Here is a 5594-nt window from a genome sequence, read left to right on the forward strand (position 1 = left end):
TGGAGGCTCCTGCTTGTTACCTGCCGTGTCTGCCAGTCTGCCTACCCGGATCACCCGTCAGCCTGCCTGCCGTGCTCATCTGCTGTACCAGTCAGTCCCTGCCTTCTGACCAGTGGGAGTCACCTGCTCTCATACAAGGACAGGCCCAGAGTAGCACCTGGTCCCTCTGCTCGGTCCTTCCCTGGTTCACGGAGTCGATTGAGCCGCCTTGCGACCTTGGTCAGTCCGAGTTGATACCTAGTTACGCCCCTCTGGTCCCTCCTTGCACCGCAGCACAGAGGTTCCACCACCCGGATCCATATCAGTCACTAACAAATTTCCTCATTTGGATATTCAGATACTGTGTTTTTCACAATACATAAGACTTAATTTTATGTATTTTTTATATGCTTTTTTGCTGATGTCGAGGTAAAATATAAAGAAAAGAGGAAATATGTGTGTAATTTTCTTTCAGACATAGCAGGGCTATAAATAGTGGTTTGGACTTTTAATGCTGATTAATTGGTAATTAGCCCCAGTTATAAGGGAAATTCAGCTCTCATGTTGCACAGCAGAGCTGACTAGGTCTCCTAGGACTCAGCCGCTCCGGCTCCCTCTCTGCTCCCAGTGATCATATGATAGCCGGGTCCAGAGGACGGAGAGTCATTGCTGCTTCTACATACAGAAATGCTGGTTCAGCGCTACATACAGGGATCAAATAGAAAAACATGGTAATAAGCCATGCTAATCCTCTCTGTGGGAAGTCGGATAGCTGATTGAGATTGCTCCTTTCTACAAGTTTAGGGTGGAGCTGTCTTCTATTTATACTCCTGAACCTCTGACTACCACGGCCAGTTAAAGTTTTGTCTTCTCTGGTTCACAGCTCACTGCTATTGCTACTGTCATGTGTGACGCAGAGTCACTGCTCACAGACAAGCTGTGAGACAGGGAAGTAAGGAGGTCCGAGGTCAGATACCAGAAGGGCTTGTAGTACAGAGGGGCAAAACAAAGGGGTGGAGAAGTAACAGTCCTGGATCAATGCCAGAAGGGTAGGTCAAGAAAAGGGAATAAGAGAAATGGATAGCTAGAGGCCAAGTCTGGGGCCAGGTGTCTACTACAGTCCCTGCTCCACACCGCCAAACCATGCTCCACACCACCAGTCCGTGCTCCTCACAGCCAGTCCATGCTCCACATCGCCAGACCTTGCTACACAGCACCAGTACGTTCTCTATACTGCGAGTCCATGCTCCACACCGCAATTCTGTGCTCCACACCGCCAGTCCGTGCTCCAAGCCAGTTCATGTTCCACACCTCCAGTCAGTAGGGAGGGGCCAAAAGATGCCCGAACGTGGCCAGAGAAGACATCGTCAGACCAGTCTGGAGTGCAGAGGAGCTGCTTGTCTGGACAGGTGAGGGCTGATGCAAGGTGAGTATAACTTTTATTTTTTTTAAACCCCTTTCTGTCAATTGTAAGTCCAGCAAAACAGCAGATTCGAGTGAAGCAAATGGCCCAAAATTCAGATTATCCTGAATCCACAAATTTTAGGAAAATCTAAACAAATTTGACACATTTAGGATCAATTCATTCATTTATACTTTTTCCCCTCATTTTTTTCCAAATATAAAGTAATATATAAACATTTTTTTTCTAGATAATGAAGATTCTAAAAAATATGTGGATTAATTCAAATAATTTAAAGAAACTATTCCCCCCGTCACTGATCCTCCGCTGGTCTCATTTTGGGGCTCACCCGGGCCCTGCTGCTCCCTAGTGCTTTCCATGAATGGGACCTGTGGCGAGGGGTGAGGGGGAGATCATTTATTTTATTATAATTGGTCTTAACCATTTAATCCCTTTCATTCGATGTAACGCGGCTCCAATCACCAACATGTCTTCATCTAACAACAAATATAAACCAGTCCCACAAAAGACAAGTCATTCATTACACAAGAGTCGTCCTACGATAAAGTCACAGACACTCGAGTCCTGAAAGGCAAAAACAAAAAGCTTCCCGTAGTCGGCAGGATTCGAACCTGCGCGGGGAGACCCCAATGGATTTCTAGTCCATCGCCTTAACCACTCGGCCACGACTACAGCTGCTCAGTGGCTTTTCTTTATCTCTATGCATCTCGTGGGATGAGGGGGAAGTTGTGGGCGATGAGTGGGACATTGTGGGGGATGAGTGGGACATTGTGGAAGATGAGGGGGACATTGTGAGGGATGAGTGGGACGTTGTGGGGGATGAGTGGGACGTTGTGGGGGATGAGGGGGTCGTTGTGGGGGATGAGGGGGGCGTTTTGGGGGATGAGGGGGACGTTGTGAGTGATGAGGGGGACATTGTGGGGGATGAGGGGGACATTGTGGGCGATGAGTGGGACATTGTAGGGGATGAGGAGGACGTTGTGAGGGATGAGGGGGACATTATGAGGGATGAATGGGACATTGTGAGGGATGAATGGGACATTGTGGGGGATGAGGGGGACATTGTGAGGGATGAGGGGGACATTGTGAGGGATGAGGGGGACATTGTGGGGGATGAGGGGGATGTTGTGGGGGATGAGGGGGACGTTGTGGGGGATGAGGGGGACGTTGTGAGGGATGAATGGGACATTGTGAGGGATGAGGGGGAAGTTGTGGGCAATGAGTGGGACATTGTGGGGGATGAGGGGGAAGTTGTGGGCGATGAGAGGGACCTTGTGGGGGATGAGGGGGAAGTTGTGGGCGATGAGTGAGACATTGTGGGGGATGAGGGGGACGTTGTGAGGGATGAGTGGGACGTTGTGGGGGATGAGGAGGATGTTGTGAGGGATGAGGGGGACATTGTGGGGGAAGAGGGGGGCATTGTGGGGGATGAGGGGGACATTGTGGAAGATGAGGGGGACATTGTGAGGGTTGAGGGGGACATTGTGAGGGATGAGTGGGACATTATGGGGGATGAGGGGGGCATTGTGGGGGATGAGTGGGACATTGTGGAAGATGAGGGGGACATTGTGAGGGTTGAGGGGGACATTGTGAGGGATGAGTGGGACATTATGGGGGATGAGTGGGACGTTGTGGGGGATGAGGAGGACATTGTGAGGGATGAATGGGACATTGTGAGGGATGAATGGGACATTGTGAGGGATGAGTGAGGCATTGTGGAAGATTAGGGGGACATTGTGAGGGATGAGGGGGACATTGTGAGGGATGAGTGGGACATTGTGGGGGATGATTGGGATGTTGTGGGGGATGAGGGGGTCGTTGTGGAGGATGAGGGGGGCGTTTTGGGGGATGAAGGGGACGTTGTGAGTGATGAGGGGAACATTGTGGGGGATGAGGGGGACATTGTGGGCGATGAGTGGGACATTGTAGGGGATGAGGGGGACGTTGTGAGGGATGAGGGGGACATTATGAGGGATGAATGGGACATTGTGAGGGATGAATGGGACATTGTGGGGGATGAGGGGGACATTGTTAGGGATGAGTGGGACATTGTGCAAGATGAGGGGGACATTGTGAGGGATGAGGGGGACATTGTGGGGGATGAGGGGGATGTTGTGGGGGATGAGGGGGACGTTGTGGGGGATGAGGGGGACGTTGTGAGGGATGAGTGGGACATTGTGAGGGATGAGGGGGAAGTTGTGGGCAATGAGTGGGACATTGTGGGGGATGAGGGGGAAGTTGTGGGCGATGAGAGGGACCTTGTGGGGGATGAGGGGGAAGTTGTGGGCGATGAGTGGGACATTGTTGGGGATGAGGGGGAAGTTGTGGGCAATGAGTGGGACATTGTGGGGGATGAGGGGGAAGTTATGGGCGATGAGTGGGACATTGTGGGGGATGAGGGGGAAGTTGTGGGCAATGAGTGGGACATTGTAGGGGATGAGGGGGAAGTTGTGGGCGATGAGTGGGACATTGTGGGGGATGAGGGGGACATTGTGAGGGATGAGTGGGACGTTGTGGGGGATGAGGAGGACGTTGTGAGGGATGAGGGGGACATTGTGGGGGAAGAGGGGGGCATTGTGGGGGATGAGTGGGACATTGTGGAAGATGAGGGGGACATTGTGAGGGTTGAGGGGGACATTGTGAGGGATGAGTGGGACATTATGGGGGATGAGGGGGATGTTGTGAGGGATGAATGGGACGTTGTGGGGGATGAGGAGGACGTTGTGAGGGATGAGTGGGACATTGTGAGGGATGAGTGGGACATTGTTGGGGATGAGGGGGATGTTGTGGGCGATGAGTGGGACATTGTGGGGGATGAGGAGGACGTTATTGGGGTTGGGCAATACAAAAAAGGAAAACTCTAAATTCTCAGGACTTCCAGGAGACCATAGAGTCAGACTCTGCCACCTTAATTATCCTAATAGCAGAACCCCAGCATTCAAGATGAAGATCACGTATTTAGTGAGTTAAAAACACTTTTTTTTTTCTTATTTTGATCGTTTTAATATATATTTTTTTTACTTATAAATGATCATCTGAAGCTTTATTGTATGTGTTTTTGTTTCTTGAATATTTTTTACAAAAAAAAAATAAGTTACTAAACTGGGATTTATTTTTTTCTCACCTTATTATTGTTTCCACTGTAAATTACCATAATTCACCATCTATTAGTCCAGAAACAACTCTGCAAAAACTACAACTAGGCTGTAATATCACAAATGAGCGAGCAGAGGACGGAGCTGCCAGAACCGCCGTAATTACCGTAATACAGGGGCAGCTTGTCAGCAGATCACATGAAGACTTATCTGGAGATTTTTTTTTCCTCTGTTTCCACTGAATTGTTTTGCAGTAAATATTTTTGTGAACTTTTGTCTTAAATAAAACTAAATAAAAAAAACAAAACAAAATGTCCTTCGAACCGGAATCGAACCAGTGACCTAAGGATGTCTGTGCTCCACTACAGTCCTCCGCTCTACCAGCTGAGCTATCGAAGGCTTGCATGTTCCTCCTCTACATGATGTGTGATGTGTGCCGTTGCGCTGACTCAGGACTGTAGATCAGATGTCTTTTCTCTAGTGACCTGATGTAGAAATGATTTATCCCTCTATGATATTACGTGTTTTCAAAAAAAAATAAATGTAATAAAGTAAATAAAACAATAAATGTTATATTCTACAAAATTATTATAAAAAGATGTTGTCTTCCCATACCGGGAGTCGAACCCGGGCCGCCTGGGTGAAAACCAGGAATCCTAACCGCTAGACCATATGGGAGGCCCAAGCATGCCGCTGACTGTATCTGTCTTCTCCGTCACCATCCGCCCGCTGTGTAGCTTCCTCCGACCTCACACTACAGAGGACAAATGTTGCGGGAGAGCTTAGTTTTCGGTGCACATGTCCTGCTTCTCTGGTTTAACCCTGCATGGGGAATGTCAAACTGTGTCCCTAGATTTCATGACAATCCTATAAAACTTCATGCCGCTGTGTGGTACAGTATATACTAGCAGTCTGACATCACTAATGTGTTTAATTACTTGTTTTAGCGCAAAAGATCATACAATATGGTAGAAAACATGACTAGGTGCAGGCAAGTAATGAGCAACCAACAGAATCCACAGTCATGACATCCGCACTGCTTATTGGGTGTAGTTGACTCGTTTAATGAAAGGGGGTGTACTAATTAATAGCAGTGT

The 5594-nt window shown here is 48.7% G+C and overlaps 3 non-coding genes across 3 annotated transcripts; all 3 read right to left on the bottom strand.

Annotated features, from left to right (window-relative positions):
- Nucleotides 1-1992: 1992 nt before the first annotated feature.
- TRNAS-AGA (transfer RNA serine (anticodon AGA)) lies at nt 1993-2074 on the bottom strand. Its single transcript has one exon. It is a non-coding gene; the product is annotated as a tRNA-Ser (tRNA).
- A 2737-nt stretch (nt 2075-4811) lies between these two features.
- Nucleotides 4812-4896, bottom strand: TRNAY-GUA (transfer RNA tyrosine (anticodon GUA)). Its single transcript is given in 2 exon segments — nt 4812-4847; nt 4860-4896. It is a non-coding gene; the product is annotated as a tRNA-Tyr (tRNA).
- A 207-nt stretch (nt 4897-5103) lies between these two features.
- Nucleotides 5104-5175, bottom strand: TRNAE-UUC (transfer RNA glutamic acid (anticodon UUC)). Its single transcript has one exon. It is a non-coding gene; the product is annotated as a tRNA-Glu (tRNA).
- Between the last annotated feature and the right edge of the window lie 419 nt (nt 5176-5594).

Source organism: Phyllobates terribilis, unplaced genomic scaffold (assembly GCF_046119375.1).
Source record: "Phyllobates terribilis strain yellow unplaced genomic scaffold, ASM4611937v1 Scaffold_3__8_contigs__length_932513732, whole genome shotgun sequence".
Classification (NCBI taxonomy): Eukaryota; Metazoa; Chordata; class Amphibia; order Anura; family Dendrobatidae; genus Phyllobates; species Phyllobates terribilis.